Raw genomic sequence first — 21,788 nt, 5'->3', positions numbered from 1 at the left:
TTTGACATATTCAGGGTAATATTTAATATTCCATCTGTCACATACTTATGTAAATATAATACCTTGCTTTATATCTTGTTATTGCTCATTTGTAAATTCAACATGTATATTTTCTTCTTTATTTCTTGTCTTTTTATTTGTATTGTATAATGCCATGTGTTTTAATGCTGCTGCAACCCAAAGATTTCCCAAATTGGGATCAATAAAGTTCTATCTTATCTTAAACCAACAACCAGTGTTCCGGGTGAGGATCATCTCTTTACAAAAATATTCAAGTGCTAACCCATATTGTTACTTCTAAATGAATTTATTTCCAAACATATTATAATGCAGTGTGATGTAAACAACAAAGAGTACCACAGAAGTATGCTTAATATTTATTCATCAATCAACCACATCAATAACATTGTTTTTAAAACAATAAAATGGTCCTCTCTGGCAATGATTTATTTATGCGTTTCACCACAATACAAGTAAAAGGCCACCATAAGGGTGTATGTCTTGATTCTAGAGCGTTGGGGTTAGTCTAACATGAAAAGCATGGACAACAGAATATAAAATCAAGTTATGCAAACGATTATAACATACAGTATTAAGAAATCATACAACACAACCATTTTTTAATGATTTAACTATGTATATTAAACATGTACATTCTATGTGTCAATACAATATAACAATGTATTATTTGGTTTTGAGAACAACAATGAGGTGATTCACCAAATAAACTAATTGATGTTTATCTCAATGTCCCTAATTATACATCCTAAAAGACTGTGCATTGTACATGTTGATTTAAGTACTTCAATCAATCAGGTTAATAGCTGGAGATCAAAAAGGAAATATAACTGACAAAGCAATTAAAGCAAGGAACGCAAACGAAAGCTGTTATTGGCCTGCGGTGTAACAGGTGCAGTCATATAAAGTTAATGACAGGTAAATCCTATAAGAGATCGAAAATAATAATGATGCATAGGCATCCCATTCTGGGAAGAAAGGGAAAGACGTCCTGCTCTTGGACAATAATGTGCTCACCAAGTTGTATGGTAACCAGCAAGATATACTTGGACATTTAGGAATTTACATTCTAGTGTTTCAAAAAGGATCAAAAGTAAATGGTTCATTGCTCAGGATGCATTCCAGGGAGGCTGAGCATTTTGTTCAATACAATTTAAGTTGTGTACAAGTGAAATATTTGGCCTGATGCTGCGGCATAGGGAAAAGTCATATGGTCAACATATTCAAGTGTGATTTTCCATTGAGGAGTATGAATACAATCTCTAAATATAAAGTCAGTAAAGTATTTACATTTCTGATAGCACATCAAGTCTTGGTGGATATTCGTGCTTGAGAGCAGCAGCAATCTGGGAAAATACAGAGAAACAAAAAAGAGGGGCAGATCAGAAACCAAATTTGAGGTTTTTGAATATACAATGTATGTTAAGCATTAATTAATACAAAAGTAACAGCAACATGTCTAGGTTGAGGCTAAATCAACAAAGATACTGTACATTAATTCATAAGTAAATTACCTAAATTATGTTTCCTTCTTCATCCTCACTGGTGTCTGGACTGCTTAGGCCACTTTGACTTTCCTCTTCATGTTGAAGGAAAGAAGCATCAGGACCTAAAGCAGTCTTGTACTGCTGCAGTACCACCTGCAACCTCTCAGACGCCTCAGCATGCTTCCTTCTTAGGGTGCACCCAAGTCCTCCATTCCCCTTGTCTACATCTGAAAATACACAAAATATTGTTATATGGACATACTACAAAGTAAGATTGCTTCACGAGGCCAGAGCACTTCAATGGAGTATATTCTCTCCCATGTACATATAAAGATGATTGTCACTGTCATGGGACATCATTATGTAAAATGGCTGGGTCAAATGGGCAAAGGCCATTATACTCCATCCAATTTCTGTGACCAAGAATGATTTGGGCTGACTTTTTTTCCCCAACTCATACTTTACAAGGTAGGTTAAGTTTTGCTTTCAACTTACCTTCCTCAGCCACCTTATTTTTTAGAGCAACTGCCATGTTCTGCAACCATGTGCAATGCTGCGCCATCTCCAACACTAGGATGCCTTTCTCCTCGTGCAGTCTCCGTGTAAGCATCACTTGATCCAGTATATTTTTCTTGGCTGTAAAGTTAGCTAAAATCCAATCACAGTTATGTATATACACATGACTCACATTTTCATTATAGCACAACAATATGTTTAAAACTCCAAACATGTACTTTCAAAATAATCAAATGTATACACAATAAGAAAACTTAAGATATACCCTTAAACTAAATGAACGTTCTAACACTCTACATGATATGTGCATAACTCAGCAAGGTATACCTTCATATAACAGAACTTCAAATTAATTATTATGAAATATCTGAAAACTGACCCATGCCATGAACTTCCCACGGCCACAGCGCGGACATGATGCTCCCTCCAGAGAGGGAATGCTCCACCGCAGCAACATCTATGCCTCTGGCAGAGTCGTGTACCAGCTGGTTGTATTTCAGTATCTCCTGGTTAAGGCGCTTTTTGTCGTCTGCAAGCTTCCTTCGAAGTCAATGGCGGAGCTTGCTGCTGTCTGAAAAAGACATGAGGTAGAGGGATAGGGATATATGACAAACTATATTTGCAAGTGCAAAAAATATATATAATTCAGTAGGTTGAATCTGCAACCTAAAACATTATATTGTATACCATTCTGTCGGTAAAGGGATTGCTTCCGCTGCCTCACACTTAGGTAAAGCCCCTCAATGCCTTGCTGCAGTGCTGTTTGAAGGATGTCTTCAGAAGTACCCGATGTTCCTGTAGAAATAATATTGGCAGTCAAATGTACTGTTACACAACACGTAACGGTTTTGAGAAACAAAGTTGTGCAACATATTTAACACCTTTTAACACAAATTGATGGTACAACTATGGAAACTGGAACATATCAGAGATAAACATGGACACATAGTTGGCTTGCTATTGCTTGAAGATTATGTCCCCGTCTACTGAAATCCAGTGAGGGTCCCATTACGTGGCATGACAAATCAACCGTATATCATTGGCTGCTCTTTAGGATCAAATCTGTCGATTCAAACAGTCATGGACAATGATATGTAGCTGGTGTCATCTCGTCGTGCTTACCAGATGCCCATTCCTTCACGTCGGAAATCCACGTCGACACCATGTCATCTGAGACACAATGTAGCTCCGTCTTGAGTTCTTCAAGACTTGCAGTCTCTTCCAGGAGCCTCTTACTAGTCTGATAAACAGTAGACGATGGACATTTATCAAGATTAAAACTTGCTATGATTAACAACAAGCCATGTACAAAGGACACAACAACACCTTTAATAGGAGGCTCACCTTCACATATCTTGTGGAAAGTGCCTGATGGAGGGTGTCACCTTTTTTCCTGTTCCATCCCATAGCATGCACTGTGAGCATGTCCAGTCGTGCTTTTGAAAGCAATAATGAGGTTATGATGTGTCATCTAAAAAAGTATGCAATAATAGGGCAAGACCTTCCACTCACCTGCTTTGGACATGTATTTTGTTGTCAGGGCACAACGGGACAGGTAGCTGTTGACCTGCTCCACCTCTTCCCCGGCGGTCATCCCTGCTCCCTCCTGGTTCTTCCCACTCCATATAATCTGATGGTAAAAGGTTGCTGGAATTGTTGTGCAAAGAGGCTACATACTACTATACTAAACAGTATAGCTTAGATATTTACTACTTCAGTATTATAAATATAAAAAATATAAATATACGGGATACAAAAATATTTCACATACCTCGCATTTGGTAGCATGGGCTCGAGCATGCATTACACTGAGGAATGGCTTCATGCTGGTCAGCTCCTGGAGAGCAGGAAGGACACTTGCAGCTTTCTCCATGTACGGCCAGTACTTGCAAGCCACATCCATGGCGAAGAACTTGGCTTTGGCTGGCATGAGTTCCTTTTGAAGATACAGGGGGTAGGCGAATATCTCCCCCCTGTACATATTTAAGGCCTTCAAAAGAAACCCATGGCGACATACAGCCACCTCCATCCCTTCTTCATCCAGCTTAGAAGCCCTCCTTGACGTCTCCCTCGCTGCTGTCCACTGGGAGTCCCCACATGTGCCTCTTCCCTGGGTCTAAGACACGCATTACATCATGACAAATCAGTTAAAAGCAATGGAATCACGATCTACACCATTTGTTCTAATCATCTGATTTTGGAGTAGATGGTAAGGAGAAGTAGCTGCATTTGAAGAAAGTCAGGGTCGGATATACATGGCTATTTTTGTGATATACCTATAAGGTAAAATTATGAATAAAAACTTGCATTTTTCAGTGATCTCTGTATTTTGTCGACAAATGCAGCCACCGCGCTGTCTTCTGCTACAAAGAGCCCATTAAAAAAGGCGCTGCCATCAGAACTGAGAACAAAAAGATTAGCAAATATATCCATGAAATATAAACAGTAATCAAAAAAGTTAAATAACAACAATGTAAAAATAGCACCTTCCACTTCGCCGAAAGCGATATAGCTTCCTGTTTCCATCGGCAGAAACAGCCAACATCTCCGGCGTGCAGGCAGGGCAGATGAAAGGAGCACCACAGCAGAGCTGGTCTTCCTCATACGAGGCATAGAAGAACTCCAGAAAGCTGCGCTGCAGTGCATCTCCGTTGACAGGTCCAGACTGGAAGATAATTACATATATTGCTGTGATTTTGTCTATTTACGGAAATGTTATAATGTATAATATGGTAAAGAATATTTACACTTACTCTTCCTCCACACTTTGTGCGATGCTCCAGCAGCTTTGCAAAGGCCTGTCTGGAGAATCCTGGAGAGATGACCTTGAGCTCTTCAAAGGAGCTCAGGAGGTCCAAGGTGTAAAGTGTGGAAATACTGACCGAAGCTGGCCAGTATCCACTTTTAAGGAGGACTTTCAAGTCGGGGGTCCACTGCTGCTGGCAAGTTTGACAGACATATAGTGGCAGATGCAAGTCATAACGCCCTTGGAACAAGTAAATAAACATAATTAAGACACACTTTACAACAGTTCCATCTACAAATAGTCAAAGATTAACAGATATTACATGAAGGTTTTACTCCAATTGGAAGCACAATGCCTCAGCCCACAACAGTAAACATATAACAACAATTCAATAGAAATCCAAATATATATATATATTTGTTTACCATTGATGGTAATTAAAATCACTGGTTTGCCTGGTACCACAGTGAAGTTTTTGCTTTTACAGGAGCAGTTGGGTGCCTTCACAGTTGGCAATATGCAAGCTGTCAAAAAAAAAAGAATAGCACTAATTACCATTATATGCTCGCCGAAGAGACATGTGAACATCAAAATGCATGTTTGAGAGAGCATACCTTGGTCATGGGTCTCATATCCACCTTCCACTCTAACAACACATGTTGTTGGACTAATTGGTTTAAAAAACCCATTTATTAAACTGTCCCGGTTGTGGAGTGGCTGTTTCTTGTGATGAAGTACATCACAGTCTCCACAGAACCACTCCTCGGGGAGGGAGACACTCTCTACACCTTGGGAGGAAATACAAAATTATTCTAATATCCTAGAATTACTTTCATTTTCATGTGGGTCTTCTCTAGGTATCCAGTTTTCTATCATCACAAAAGTAATGCATGTTAGCTGAAATAGCAGGGCACTGAGCATTAATACTGAAAAATTACAATTAGGTAAAGTAATTTAAATAAAGGTAAATGTTATCTCACCTAATAACAGCCGGCTCGTGGCAGAGGCCACACAGGGGATGACCAACAGCCTCTTTCTCTAGAAGGCATTGTAGGTGGTGTGGTCTCGCTTCTTTCCAGCGCTCTGAGGCTTTCTGCTGCCGAAAAGGCCAGGATGAGGCAGAGCTTTTTTGAGGCTCAGGAGGAGAACATGAGGAAAGAATGTCAGAGAGTCTCTCCATATTATTTTCTGTGAACAGAATGGGAAAATGTAACTGTAAATGACTATATTTAAGATGAACACTAAAAATCAAGGATCATTTCTTTGCTCAGTATGGAACTGGCCAATATCTTTACTGAATTACATTCCTCGTCCGAGTCCTGAACTGTCAGTTGTGTATAAGGTTATTTTCTCTCACGAACACAATTTATTTTAGTTTTAAACTTAAAGGCATTTTTGTGATTTACCAAATTCGTGTTGTGCTGAAGGTTCAGTACGCAGAACCTCCACACTGGAAGACTGGAAGCCCTCAGTCGGGGGGGATGTGACTGTAAAACATCACACAGAGGGTTAACAACAGATAACTGATGATTTGTATTATCTACCTATTGTTTAAAAGCTTGTGAAATTAAATAAAGCATAGTTCTTATGACACCACAGTGGGAATGTCTCCGACTGTAGTGTCACTATGCGTTTATATATTTGAATTATTGTAGACCCTCAACAAGCAATTACTGTGTTTTCATTCAATTTTCCAACCATTTATTTAGTAAATTCATAAAAACGTAAAATAATTGGGATTTCAACCTGTAGCTGAGCCTTGGTGTCGCCCTCCACGCCTCCCTCTCGGCTTGCCACGTTCTACACAGCCCCTTTTAGGGGACTGTAAAGTGTCTCCTACAGAGCGTGCCCGTTTCCTCTCCTCCGCTGCTTTCTGTGACCAAGTAACAACTCATGTAAGGTTGATGTTGCTGATAAACTGATACCATATGACAGTGGACAAATAAAAAGGAAATTCATTCTCTTGAAGAACATTTTTGCTTCAAGTTTTTCCTACCATATCCAACTAATGAAGTAAAACAAGTTGAACAAGCTTTATTTAGTAAGCCTCTGCCCTGGTTTCAAGGCAGGTCACTCCACAGAAACTGCCCTCCTTGCTGTCACTGAGGAACTGCACACGGCTAAAGCAGCCTCCCTCTCCTCTGTCATCATCCTTTTGGACCTGCCTGCTGCATTCGACATGGTGAATCATCAAATCCTCCTTCGCACTCTCCAAGAACTTGGAGTTTCAGGCTCTGCACTTTCCCTCATCACCTCATACCTCAAAGACCGCACCTACAGGGTTACTTGGAGAGGGTCGGAGTCCGACCCTTGTCAATTAACTACAGGGGTCCCTCAGGGCTCTGTTCTTGGTCCCCTCCTCTTCTCCCTGTACACAAACTCGCTCGGATCAGTCATTAGCCCGCATGGTTTTTCATACCACTGCTACGCTGACGACACCCAATTAATTATGTCCTTTCTCCGCTCAGAGACCCAGGTTGTCCACGCATCTCTGCTTGTCTAGCTGACATCTCTCAGTGGATGTCTGCTCACCACCTCAAGCTCAACCTTGACAAGACTGAACTTATTTTCCTTTCGGGAAAAGATTGTCCCACTCTTGACCTAACAATCAACATCGGCACCTCTGTTGTTTCCCTGACTCAGACTGCAAGGAATCTGGGTGTGATCCTAGATAACAACCTGTCCTTCACTGCAAACATAGCAGCTACAACCCGCTGCTGCAGATACACGCTTTACAACATCAGGAGGATACGACTGACTCAGAAAGCGACGCAGGTTCTGGTCCAGACTCTCGTCATCTCACGCCTAGACTACTGCAACTCCCTCCTGGCTGGTCTACCTGCATGTGCCATCCGACCTCAGCAGCTCATTCAGAATGCAGCGGATCGTCTGGTCTTCAACCTTCCTAAATTCTCCCACACCACTCTCACTGGCTTCCGGTAACTGCTAGAATCCACTTCAAGACAATGGTACTTGCGTACCATGCTGCGAACGGATCTGGCCCTTCCTACATCCAGGACATGGTTAAACCGTACACCCCGGCACGTGCACTCCGCTCTGCATCAACCAAACAACTAGCTGCACCCTCGCTGCGAAGGGGACCCAAGTTCCCATCAGCAAAAACACGTGGGTTTGCTATCCTGGCTCCACAATGGTGGAATGAGCTCCCCATTGACATCAGGACAGCAGATAGCTTACACAGCTTCCGGCGCAGACTGAAAACTAATCTCTTTCGACTCCACTTCGAGCGATAGAACTATTAACAAAGCACTTATATACTAATAAAGGACTGGCTTATCTAAAGCCAGTTGAGTAGCACTTTAAATGTTTTTGCTCTATGAAACCTGATGTACTTATATGATTCTGTTTTCTTCAAGTTTGTATTTTGTTGGTCGAACGCACTTATTGTAAGTCGCTTTGGATAAAAGCATCAGCTAAATGCAATGTAATGTAATGATGCGCTCCAACACTTGACGCTTCCTGCGGACTTCCTCTCTATGACGTGACATCTGAGGTCCCATGAGAAGGTCCTGAATTGTGTTTTTTGAGAACCTGAGGAAATATGCCTCAGCGCAACCTCTGCTCTGGCTCTGCTCATGCTCCTCGACTCTCTGATGTATGTGTGTGAAGTTTGTCATGCCAGTGATGAAGGAGTTGCTATCTCTAGGATTAGCAAAAGCCATACAAAGGGAGCAGAAGAGTACTTATCTGGCTTCACTGTATGATAGCCATTTCCTGTTTGTGCAGCCCTCTGCACTACAACCTTGTCTGCCTGTTGCTGGGGGTGAAAACGGAAGAATAGGTCTAATGTGTCTGACATCGGCCTGGTGAAATAATCAACTGGGGTGGCACTGCCATCTTGGCCTTGACTAACTCTGTCAGTGTCAGCAGCAGGATCATCTTCAGCCTACATAAGTGATTAGTATTGATTAGTATGTTACGTTATTATGTTACCACCATGTTATTATTATGTATGTAAACCAAGTAAAGTCTTAAAGCCAGTAACAGGCTAATTTCCACGAGACAGTAACTTTAGTCTAGGCAGGTTGACTTTATTATTTTTAGTATTAATAAGGTAACCTAACGTCTAAGCTAATCAAACAAAAGACAGTATGAGCAATCATTGATCATCTCATTGATTCACCAGCCAAGTCAAGTGGCTATAATGTTCAAATAGATTACCGTTGTCAATGAGTGAAGCAAATCTACCAGCAGCTTGCATATTTCACCAGAATTTGGTCAGTGAATGGTGTTAATTGTACCCTGTCGCTGTGAACACACAATGTACTGTAGGCAATAGGCTAGCTAGCTAATGCATTAGCTGTCCCTGTGAACACACAATGTACTGTAGGCAATAGCCTAGCTAACGCATTAGCTAGCTAGAAATAGGCTAGCTAGCTAATATTACCTCATCCGCTACATCAAAAAGCAAGCTAGCATTAGCCAAATAAGGATTTTCACTTTCAGCATCAATCATAACATTAACTTACCATCATATCACTGATGGTACATGGGCTCTGGATGCCGCTGTGTCAGTTTCATTGCTGGACTCACTGCCACTGGGAATGGCCGCTGTGTTGGCTAACGTTACATCAGCTTCTCCGTGGTGGTGGTTGTACTACAACTAGAACCAGCTGCAGGACCAAACAAAGTCTGTAATTTTCTTTGATTTTGCTGAACCTTCCTCAAGTGCTTTAATTTTTTTATTCCTAAGTTTTTGTGCACCTCCTTTACGCTTTGGGGCTTATTTATCCATCAGTAACTCACTCCTGATCTTTCACTGCGCAGTGACAGCTGCTACGGGCCCACGCACAGCACCGGCCCACCGGGGAAACTCCCGGTATTCCCAATGGCCAGTCCGCCCCTGCCCCTTGTCACCTCTCACTCTCGCGGGGGGTGCACGGAGAACTGAGCGGAGAATTGTGCACAGCAGCTGAGGCCCTCTGGGCAAGGCGGGCCCCATGCAGCCTGCGTGATTGGCCTTTAGGGAGGGGGGGTGTGTGTGTGTGTGTGTGTGTGTGTGTGTGTGTGTGTGTGTGTGTGTGTGTGTGTGTGTGTGTGTGTGTGTGTGTGTGTGTGTGTGTGTGTGTGTGTGTGTGTGTGTGTGTGTGTGTGTGTGTGTGTGTGTGTGTGTGTGTGTGTGTGTGTGTGTGTGTGTGTGTGTGTGTGTGTGTGTGTGTGTGCAGTGTTGTTCATGTATTTCTGAGAAAAGCCTGACTTCAGTTACAGTCACTATCAGTGAAAAACAGTTAACAGCAATGCTTTTGAAGGCCACATTCTGAATAAGGTTTTACTGAAATCCACAGAAGCAAAAATTATATGTAACCTACGTTTAAGCTCTATGGACATTGAATATTAATGTGGTAATGGTGGACAATTTCAAACAGTGACTCAAATAAATTGGGACCATTTTCTTGGTTGTTGGGGCCTCAGATGAAGACTGCAGACAATAACGCATCCTACACGGTTCCGTTGCGAGCTTCAACGGAGACGCTTCCCATTCACTCTGAATGGGTTGACATCACGCTTTGCCGAGTTGTTCCATTGCTTCGCTTTGCCTCCATTGCTCGCACTGAAAGTTGAGAAAAGTTCAACTTTGGTCGACGGAAGCGGCAGCCAATCAAATAATATGCCAGTACAAGCGCTAGCCAATCAAACTGCGTGCTTTGTGTGTCCGGGGCGGGAGATTATTGTGATTGGTTGTTGGTCTCGTTAACCCAAGAGCCAGATACGCCCACTGGCAAGCGTCAACGCGACAGAACCGTGTGTAGGTTGCTTGAGAGCTTAAAAACGCCCTGCCACTCGGAAGGGGGAGTAAATAAATAAATGAATGCAAACAATTACTGTTTTAATGTTTCTACTCGAGCCAATCTTCTCATAAAATACACCCACATTGAACATCAAATATAAGGCATCAAAGCAAATTGTGCTTTCTATTATGGACAAACAACAGTCTACTAGAAATGCTCAGGTTGCAAGAAGAGTAAACCTTAAAAACATGATTTATAGTAAGTTATGTTTATAAAACTAAACAATTAATGATAAGAGATGTGCATATCATTTTAAAAAATTGACATTACATAGGGGACATGGGGGGATGTTTTATAGACATTTGTTGTCTCTTCCCATTAGTTGTTTGTTTGATGTCAGGATGCCAGTCATCGTTCACTGTGCATTAGTAGCAGCTCTGCGTCTCAGCACCTGGACCTGAAGGTATGATCAGGTTAGTGCATCACGTCCTCTCTTCTGGTTGCGGGGCAGTCCTTGAGCGAGGCGTGGTCTCGGGTTAACAGGGTCTCTCATGTGGCATCGCTCCACATCGAAATAATTCCATTCTCTACAGTTGTGAGGTAATTTCCATAGAATGGAGCGGTGCATGTTTTTATTTCCCAAACACATCCTCTCTATCACAATGGGAAGGAGCGTGTTGCTATGCAGAGAGAAAATTGAATTTTCAACGTTGCTGCTCGGTGCAGGAAAGCATGAATGTATAATTAGAGGCCTGTAGGCAACAGATAAGAAAAATAAAGACTTGCTTTGATGTTGATCACACATTTGTATATGCTTTGCGAATGTACACATTCATGCCCTGATGCACTCACACAAACACACCGAGAGTGTGTCACATGGAGATACACACTAATATGTATCCCAGCTGTCACACAGACAGGCAGACACCCACTCAGGATGTATGCCTATAATGTATGTTTGCATACACACATCTTCCAGACTGACACATCAGTCATTTTCCAACCCCATTAATCTGCCTCTCTCTGCCTGAGGCCTGTACTACGAATCCAGTTCAACATGGATATGTTTGAGTTACCCGGCTTACCTAACCCAAAACAAACGCGTTCTCACTAAGCGGTCCTACGACGCTGGTTATCAACTCGGTAACTCAAGCCAGGGTTTCTCTGTCCGGCTGAGTTCACATGAAAGGGGCGGGGTTAGCAACATTTGACCAATCACAAACATTGACAAGCGTACTGACAGCACAGCATCATACTTCCTGAATGATAAGTGAACTATAATATTAGACAAAAATGAAGAAGTTAAACTTTAAATATCCATGACTTAAACACTTTATCCAGGATAAAAGCCACATAGCTGCACCTGCAAGGTGAATACAGAACAGCTGGTAAAATAAAAAGTGTTTGAATGCGTACAGGTTTATGATATCACTGCCCCGTCTAAGACACGATATGACTTTAATTGCATTTGACTCGAGTGTTTCGTCAACTTAATGTGTTGCTTAAAATAATACTTCTGCATACAGTATGTGACACTGTGTTGCATGGCCAGATACGGCTCAAGAAGCTGACTCAGATAAGGAAATCTATGATACATTATGATGTGATATGAATGATAATGGGACACATCGAAGTCTTCACTCACAGTGCCACGGACTGTACGTAATGTTACTTTGATCCGGTTACTTATGTTAACTTGTGGCAGATATTTAAGTAAGCTTTCTTAACGCTAATGTTATATTAGTCAGATTGCTCTGAAGATGGGAGGTGATATTCTAGTAATTGTCACGTTCACACAGTCAATTGATTTTTGCCGGCCGTCTTTCCGGCAACGGCAGTTCTCATTCATAACACTCCGTTCGATGTCTCACTATGGGATGCGCCTAATCGCGGAGCAAACAGAAGCATCAATCTCATTACGCCAATCCTGATTGGCTGGTGATCTTGACGTCAACGTCAGGGGAAATCACCCCCTATAAGTAGCTTGCGCCACGACGCATGCGTCATTCAAACACCTCTTCTCGCTTCAGAGCACATCTCGAACGGTAGCCGGGCTAGCTTAACAGTCCACAGACTGAACCCAAAGCTAATTTTCGGTCGACGGGCGTTAGCCGGCTACCCTATTCTCTCACAGAAGAAGTACTATAGTCAACCTCGCCGAATTCTTCCTCCGGAAGTAAGGTACGATTTTGACTTGCAAGTTAGCAACACACCAGTTGCTAGCTTGTGCTTTTTTTCCCTCACTGCCGACACCACGGTAGCGAGGACGTTTTTTATTCTTTTTTCTTCCCCGGAGGATAAAAGGATTTAAAGAATATTGCCACACCAGGTAATATTCTTTGAGAGGAAAGGACCCACACTACCTTTTTTCTCCGGATAAAGGACAGTTTGGGACACTTTTCTCGACATACCTGTTAAGAGCGGGTCCTCTCCATGGACGCCTCTCTCCCTCACACCAGAGGAGTCAGGGACTCGAAGGCTCGGCTCTGCGGCTGCAGGTTGAAGATAGCAGGCACAGACTCACACCAGGTCTGCTCGTCCTGCCTCGGGCTGGAACACGCCCAGGAGGCTATCGACGACCCCGGCTCGTGCGGGCATTGTGCCCACCTCACCATAAAGAGCCTTCGCCGACGGTTAGCACGACAAGCTAGCCTGTCGGGACAGGATCCCCTCATGTCCACTGGTTGGCCGGCTGGCAACCAAGACACGGGGGCGTCCGCCGCAGAGACTGAGTCCCTCACCTTCACGGCCTGGGGCTCATCAACCGCGGCAGCCGCAGAGCCGGTTTCCCGCGCCATATCAGGCCGGGTCCCGGTGGCGGCAAAGGACGCGGGAACGGGACCCCACGCTATACCAAGCTGGGGCTCCCGACTGGACCTCACCATGGTTTCACCCGCGGAGGATGTCCTAGAATTGAATTACATGGAGGACGAAGAGGATGCCTCTGAGTTCCTCCTGTCTGATTCGGACGAGCAAGAAGACGACGTCTTCGTGTCACCAGCTCAGGCTGCAAAGCCTGGAGCGATGGCTGCTCTCTCGGGCGATAGCACACCAGCTTCGCCCTGTCTCAGTGTGGACCTACAAGCCGTGTGTCAACGTGCTGCGGCCAGACTAGACATCCCATGGCCCGAAGTGGCCAAGGAGACCTCCAGGTCCCGTTACGAGGGAAAACTGTTTTTCCAAACAACGAGGACAAAGAGGCAACTCCTCCCGGTCTTCCCGGAGATGTTGGATGAGGTGTCGGTCTCGTGGAGAGACCGGCCCTTTAGCAACAAGGCCCCAATCCAGGGTGCCTCCTCCCTTGACTGTGACGGTATGGAGAGGCTCGGCCTGCTCCACATACCGCCTATGGAACTGCTGGTGGCAGCCCACCTCCTACCGAGGATGGGCCCGTCACCGAGCAGGAACCCCACACTTTTGTCAGCAAAAACAGACCGATTCCAATCGACCATGACGGAACGGGCCTACAAAGCTGCAGCATTGTCCGTCAGAGCTCTGAACGTTTCCTCGATGCTAACCGCGTACCAAGCGGAGCTCTGTGAGGATCTGTCGAGCGATTCTGGACCGGCCACTCTGGACGAGATAGCCGCGGTCACAGACATTTGTCTCCGTGTCCAACGCTGCGCCGTCCAGGCCACGGGCAAAGTGATGGGGATCATGGTGGTGCAGGAAAGAGCTAGATGGCTCAACCTCACCAACCTCCCGGACCGGGAAAAAGAAGATGTGCTGGATATGCCCATCGTTCCCGAGGGGATTTTCGGCTCCGCTCTCGCTTCCATGCAGAGGAGGTGCGAGTCGAAAAAGAAGGAAGACGAGGCCCTCCACCTCTGTCTTCCTCGAAGGGTCCAGCCGCTGCCTCCGCAACAGCGACCCTTCGCCCAAGCTGCTCTGAACCCTGCTGGATCTAGAGTACCAGATCAGCAGAGGTCGCAGCCCGCCCCGAGTCCCCAGCCCAGGCAGGAGACGAGGGCGAGTTGGTCTAGAAAATCTCCGGTCCCGGCTGCAGCCCAGGCGCAGCCAACCCAGAATTTCGGCCAGCAATCAAGGAGGAAGAAGCGAGCGGCATGACAGCCCCTCCTTCTCCCCTCTGTGACAGAGCTGGAAGTTCCTTCTCCGGCTCGAATTGTGTTCCCGCTGCCTCGAGAGATGCCTCAACGCCATCCTCAAGTCCGCACAAAACACATCATTATTGTTTGAATAAACCATTTTTCGCTGACGCATCCAGGCTTCGGCCAAGGGCGCAGCTCAAAAAAATGAAAAGAAAAACAATAAACAGTCCGTTAACCATAAATCCCCTTCTGAGAGCAGCTATGGCCTCTCTCAAAAGGCGGATAATAAACGGGTCTGTGAAGGCACCACCGCCACGCGCATGCGCAGTGCCGGTTGGGGCTTTAAGGGCACTACCGCCACGTGCGCAGTAAAGAACGGCCCGTCAATCCTTTCCCTTTCAAGAGCAGCTACGGTATCTCTCAAAGGACGGATTATTGACGGGCCCGTGAAGCCACTGCCACGTGCGTGCGCAGTGACGGTGGGGACTGTTGAAATGGGGTACCACCGTGTTCAGACACTAGAGGGCCCCATGACACAACAAACAGAGTCTCAGAGGGCAAGAGATGTGACATCTCCGCTGGCTCTAAGGAGCACACAGTGGAAGATGCTCACAACATCTGCTTGGGTTTTCAAGACAGTAACACGGGGTTACAGACTCCAATTCGCTGTCACCCCCCCTCGTTTCTCGGGCATTTTGTATTCACAAGCCCGGGGAGAGTCAGCCTATATTCTAGAGAGAGAGATCCTCTCACTTCTAGAAAAGAGAGCTATATCTGTTGTACCTGCCGAGCAGAGTCAGAGTGGTTTTTATTCCAAGTACTTCCTCGTCCCCAAACGAGGAGGGAACGGAATCCGGCCAATACTGGATTTGAGGGTTCTGAACAGATATCTAAAAAGATATAAATTCAGAATGCTCACTCACACATCTCTGCTGCGTCTCGTGCGACAAGATGATTGGTTTACATCAGTCGACCTGAAAGATGCGTATTTCCACATCCCAGTATATTATCCACACAGGAAATATCTGAGATTCGCATTTCAGGGGATCTGTTACGAATACAGAGTACTTCCCTTCGGCCTGTCTCTCAGTCCAAGAGTGTTTGTACGATGTACGGAAGCCGCGATTGCCCCGTTAAGACAACAGGGTATTCGCTTGGCGACCTACCTAGACGACTGGCTGCTTCTCGCACAGTCGGAGCACGAGGCTATTACGCAGACAAATGTTCTCGTAAAGCACCTGCTCAACCTGGGGTTCATAATAAACACAGAGAAGAGCATGTTGTGCCCGCGCAGACTATACTCTTCCTAGGGTTACACCTGAACTCTGTGCCCTTTTCAGCTCGCCTGTCAGCGGAAAGAGTGAAAGCTTTCAGAGCTTGTCTCGCTTTATTCCAGCGTCGCAAACATGTTCTCTTCAGAACATGCCTGCGGTTGATGGGGCTCATGGCGTCAGCCATCCTGGTCGTATGACTAGGACGCTTACACATGAGGGAGTTTCAGCGCTAGGTAGCCGCCTTAAAACTAAACCCTGCGCATCATGGCGCGCGGAGGGTAATGGTTACTGTGAAATTGTGAAATGCGTAACGGCACTGCGCCACTGGCTGCACCCGACTTTTCTAGTACGGGGCGTGCCTATGGGTGCTGTCCTTTCACGAAGGGTGGTCACCACAGACGCATGTCTGACAGGTTGGGGAGGTATTTATGAAGGCCGTCCGGTGAGGGGTCTCTGGAGCAGAGACCTCCAGCGGGCACACATAAATTACCTGGAGCTTTTAGCGGTGTGCCTCACCCTAAAGCACGTCCTGCCTTTTCTCAGAGGACACCATGTCCTCGTGAGGACAGACAATACGACGACAATATCGTATATAAACCGCCAAGGGGGTTTGCGTTCTCTCCAGTTACACATGCTGGCACGCAAACTGATCCTATGGAGCAGTGGGCGTCTCCTCTCCCTGAGAGCGACGCACGTACCGGGTGTGTCGAACCTCGGGGCAGATCTGCTGTCCAGAGGTACACCACTTTATGCAGACTGGACTCTACATCCAAGGATTGTGAGCCAGCTGTGGGTGCGTTATGGCAGAGCCACGGTGGACCTGTTCGCATCAAAAGAAAATGCTCAATGTCAGCTGTTCTTTTCGATGCGCGACTTAAACGGACCGTTAGGCGTGGACGCACTCGCACACGTTTGGCCTTCGGGCCTTCTGTACGCGTTCCCACCCTTGGCTCTGATTCCCCAAACTCTGGCAAGAGTGAGGGAACAACGCCACACACTTATCCTGATAGCTCCGCACTGGCCCGCTATGTACTGGCTGGCGGAGATTTATCAGCTGCTGTGCGGGCAGCCATGGCAGCTCCCACTACACAGGGGCATACTGTCCCAGGCGGGGGGTGAGATTTTTCACCCACACCCAGAGCGCTTGGCCTTATGGGCCTGGCCCGTGAGTGGTACAACCTGAATATAGTGAGACTCCCTCATAGGGTGTTAACACTATTCAGAGTGCGAGAGATTCCTACACCAGGTCTCTCTAACATAGTACTTCCGCCAGGCGAGCCAGTAATGTTTTCATGCACTGTCTGTACATGTACCCAATGGATATTGAGACATTTCCTCAGCCGCTGGGTCCCTACGGGGAACAGCAGCGGGTTTTGCTGTGTCCAGTTTGTGCTTACGCACCTGTATGGACAGATCAGGGGTGCTTGTCATAATGACCAACTCCTGGTGTCCTGGGCTAACCCTTAAAGGGGGCAAGCCGGTTACTAAGCAACGGCTCTCCCACTGTCGTGTGGAGGCTATTGCTTTGAGACCCTTACGAGTCAGAGTTTGCAGGCACCTTCAGGTCCGCGAGCTCTTTCAAATCAGGGTCTGGCTGCATCCTGGGCTCTGTCCAGGATGTCTCCCATCCAAGACATCTGTGCAGCGGCAAGCGGGTCTTCGCCGCTCACTTTTGTCCGCTTTTACAGGCTAGGCGTCTCCGCTCCAAGCGTGGCCCGAGCAGTGTTGGGCACCTTGTTGAGTCGGGACTCCACCTGTTAAATTCTGGTTGGTCGGTGGTCTTCGAGATAAGCTCGTCTGGCAATACGGGAGCTACAATATCCCATAGTGAGACATCGAACGGAGTATTATGAATGAGAACTATAGGTTACTTACGTAACCCTAGTCTCAGAGTAACATCACTCTCTCCATCCATCATACATGCAACTGCTTGTCAACTGCTTGTCATTTCTGAAATTGTTCCCTCTCTAACACAGACTGAGAAATTAGGTTACATTTTACTTTGGGATACATTCTGAATATTAGACGTGTGATTTAAACAGTTGAAACATTTCTCTGTTTCTGAGATAAACAAACATGTTTAACTCTATAGAGACAATCTCTATACTTAACTGGGGTTATACTGATACCTGTCCATAACTGAAGCAAAGATAACGGCTAATCATCCATCTCCTATTTTACTTTGAGCACATAGGAGAGGTCATCATTCTAACAATTGCATTGTACAATGCAACCATATTAAGCCTTATGCATTATAAAAAAATAGCAATCAGACATTATAGACAGGGCAACACATCCACTCCCTCTGTTTATATCCTTACTTGGGAATTTAACTAGTTAAGGTATACAAAATAGTTAAGATACATTTAGGAACGTAAAAGTGGATATTGGCTATTGGCGGAAAGGCTGTCGACCTGTTTTCCAACAAAGCAAAACCCTTCACTCGATCTGCCTTCATTAATAGCATCTTATGAGGCCAAGGGCCAGCATGTAATGCCTTCCAAACATATTAAATGTCATCATAATTAAGAATATATTATCCTTCCAGCTAAGAACGATTTATCATAACCATGATTTCGACCTTTTAGGGGTTTAAATAATCTGAAGCAGGGATCCATAACTCCTTGCGACACCACACTAATTTGTTTAAAGCCACATCTATTTGGTATACCATCATTTAATCAATAGCAGTAAATCTAAGGTCCATTTTCCTGCATATTTCCACTCATGGAGGAAAGGGGGAAAAAGCCATGTTGAGAAAGCAGCAGTTTGGGCTCAGGAAATGCACCTACACCTCTCCTACTCATGTTCTGATAATTTAAATGAGATTATATCCCATGGTGAATTGTAAACAGTTTGGAGCAGCGGGCGGTCCACAGGGCATCGATGGATTAGGTTAACAGGAAAGATGGTGTCATAACTGGAGATAATCAGCTGATTCATTAAGATAAGAGAGAGAATGATAGCTACAGGGATCTTTTCCTGAGCACATGTTCACCATCTCGCTCATTAAAAGGAATGTTACAACAGCTGTATTTATTTGGCCTTCCTATATTAAACCTACTGGATGTTGACACATTTCATCCAGCTGCCAAACATCTAGTGGATCTGGGAACAGAAAGCAGCATCCGTCAGGTATCCACTTCCTATAACAATACACATGCTTTATGTTCAGCGCCAGCATTCATGCAAGGATAAATGTAACACATCATTATCTCTGTTTTTTAAGCCGTTTGTTGTGGTAACAATGCAAAGCGAAACTGAATTTCACAAAATGTTAAAATGTGCCTTTGATTTTCTTTCTCTTGCGTCGATTCCTTCATCTGATGTGTGGATATAAATATCATCAGATGATTATCCGTTATTTATTTAATAGAAAAATCCCCATAAATTGCATTTATTCTGATGTGACTATACAACAACATGTCAGTGTTCCTTCCTGAGCCCGATGATGGAGATAATGAGGAGATGGATGATGGAAGGAAAGATTGATTGACAGAGCTATGGGACACACAGTTGATGTCTCTTTTGAGAGCTAATAATATAGAAATCAATATGTGGTGCACGGGTGTGAGGGTAAGCAGAAGGTGTGAGAGGAGACAGAAATAACTCCAGGGGGCAATTGTTTGTAGACCTTCTCTTCCTCAATCTCCGTCCTCTCTTCCGTCTGTGTTCAGCGTTTATTGTTAGTATTTACCCAGCCCTGCTGTGGCTCAGCTCTGCAGGCTCCACACACATCTAATTGCCTGTCACATGAAAAGCTTTGTCTTTTGTCACGTGGATCAACTGGAGATCAATACTGCCAACAGAGAGTGAGGCTTGTGTGTGTGTGTGTGTGTGTGTGTGTGTGTGTGTGTGTGTGTGTGTGTGTGTGTGTGTGTGTGTGTGTGTGTGTGTGTGTGTGTGTGTGTGTGTGTGTGTGTGTGTGTGTGTGTGTGTGTGTGTGTGTGTGTGTGTGTGTGTGTGTGTGTGTGTGTGTGTGTGTGTGTGTGTGGGGGGGGGGGTAAAATGAGTTTGAATACCTGCGAGGAAAAGGAAGCTTTGAAGGATGTTGCAGCATTACTGTCAACTTGTCGCCTGGTGTGCACAGGAGAGGAGGCTTTGCGTACACACGATCTACGAAATATTCCGACACACACAGTCTGGCATGTGTATGCAATCTTGCATATGCACACCGTGACACACTGCCTCACAGCGCTGCCAAATGCAGGGTTAAAAAGTGGGTGGACTCTAGCTGGAAAACCTCATTAAGTTTTAATTCCTTTCTGTATCCTATTTCTATAATGGGGAATTGATTTTTACGTAGTGCACTGGACCAGAAATAATTCTATTTCAAATCGTTTTATTCTCCTCTGTTTGTCTTTGTGTGTGTATGGTTTTGTATGTGTTTGTGTTTGTTTTTCCCACATTAAGTGGAGACGCTGATGTTTTTCCTCAATCCGTTTCAGGTTTTAAAAAAGTGTCATTCATTTTGAACACAAACTGTTTAGCTGCTGTAATGGATGCACACTTGCTAATGCTTCCACAGAGCATATACCTTTAATACCATCAGTATCATGGGCATGGCAGGTGGCTCTTTGAAGAATGGCAACGTGTCATTGTTGAATGTTAACATGTGTCGTTTTCTTCATATGGTGGTATCATATGGTGGTATCAGGTTATTAACCTGATACCACCAGGTTAACACGCTCCTTACATTATGCAGTATGCATAGTTTCTTCACTTTTCTACACTTCAACTTCTGCAGATGAAAGTCAGAGAGCATATACATTGACTCTGAGGTTGAAACTGTATTTCAGAATGCGGAGGAGGGGGGGGGGAAATCCCCAGGTCAGTCTGAGGAAAGGAAACAAAGGCAGATGGTAAAATGATCACCCAAACTGTCCCCTGAAAACATCCTTCCATCCATATCCCATAATGTGTTTTAAATGGTTTCTGCAGGATCCTTACCTTCAGTGCTCTGTAAGTGACACAGTATCGATGATGCTTACCGTATTGTGTATTAAAATGGCACTGCTTACGGGCATGATAAAGAGGATCACTGACACAATCAATCTTGATGGAATTAAGGAGGCTTCCAGCCCCTCACCGGGCAGTTCCTCTGCGGGGGTGTGAGGCTGAAGACTAACAGGCTGCTACCCAAGACTTCATATTAAGATCGATTTGGATTCATACTGTGATGTTATATATAATTCACTATGATGATGACGCTCTCCTCCCAGGGAAGAGTTGCTGAGCTGCCTTATCTACCCTTGGACATTAAAAACAGGCCTGGTTATTTTCAGGGTTGGGACGGTTACTTTAAAAAAGTTATCAGTTTCAATAACTAGCTACATGTAAAAAAAATGTAATCAGTATCCTAATCTAAGGATCAAAATATTTATTTTGAAATTAGCCGTTGCGACTTCCGACTGATTTCGATAGAGCGGGTCACATATGATAAATGTGTGGTTGTGGGGAACCAGGTCAATTAAAGTACTTATTTAACTATTAAATACATTGAGTTTGAGTAAAATACTTGGTTACTGATTAATTTAGGTTATAATATTAAATAAATTGCAAAGCAAAACATGCTGTAATTGATTTATTTTGTCCTTTGGTATTTTTTAAAGGTTTTCAACCTGAAAGAATCCTAATGTGTCCTTGAAAAGTTGAAATAAAGAAAAGGAAAAAGGATTCCAGTTGTCCATGCGTCCTCTGTTGCCCCTCAAGCCTCTCAAATGTGGGCAAACACTCAAATAAATATATAAATATATGCTATAGATGCGCTGCGAATAAAATTAGACTCTGTTGCTCCTTTGAAAAAGAAGAAAATAAAACAACATAGATTAGCTCCATGGCATAATGCCGAAACCCGCAAAATAAAGCAAAGGTCTAGACAACTTGCAAGGATATGGCGTTCCACTAAACTTGAAGAATCTCGTTTAATTTGGCATATTACTCTCAAT

General features: G+C 44.5%; 3 long non-coding RNA genes across 3 annotated transcripts; all 3 read right to left on the bottom strand.

Moving 5' to 3' along the window:
* Positions 1 to 1,673: 1,673 nt before the first annotated feature.
* On the bottom strand, positions 1,674 to 2,539 carry LOC139434634 (uncharacterized). Its single transcript, XR_011643969.1, has 3 exons — positions 2,401 to 2,539; positions 2,001 to 2,153; positions 1,674 to 1,732 (listed from the first exon to the last, which is right to left on the bottom strand). It is a non-coding gene; the product is annotated as an uncharacterized lncRNA (long non-coding RNA).
* Positions 2,540 to 3,865: 1,326 nt separating this feature from the next.
* Positions 3,866 to 4,595, bottom strand: LOC139434633 (uncharacterized). The gene is made up of 3 exons (XR_011643968.1): positions 4,508 to 4,595; positions 4,329 to 4,422; positions 3,866 to 4,137 (listed from the first exon to the last, which is right to left on the bottom strand). It is a non-coding gene; the product is annotated as an uncharacterized lncRNA (long non-coding RNA).
* Positions 4,596 to 4,641: 46 nt separating this feature from the next.
* Positions 4,642 to 5,246, bottom strand: LOC117453561 (uncharacterized). The gene is made up of 3 exons (XR_004552908.2): positions 5,193 to 5,246; positions 4,775 to 5,007; positions 4,642 to 4,686 (listed from the first exon to the last, which is right to left on the bottom strand). It is a non-coding gene; the product is annotated as an uncharacterized lncRNA (long non-coding RNA).
* Positions 5,247 to 21,788: the final 16,542 nt, after the last annotated feature.

The sequence above is a fragment of the Pseudochaenichthys georgianus genome, chromosome 10 (genome assembly GCF_902827115.2).
Source record: "Pseudochaenichthys georgianus chromosome 10, fPseGeo1.2, whole genome shotgun sequence".
Classification (NCBI taxonomy): Eukaryota; Metazoa; Chordata; class Actinopteri; order Perciformes; family Channichthyidae; genus Pseudochaenichthys; species Pseudochaenichthys georgianus.
Note: the sequence above shows the minus strand (reverse complement) of the source record. Positions and strands in the feature narration are given on the sequence as shown.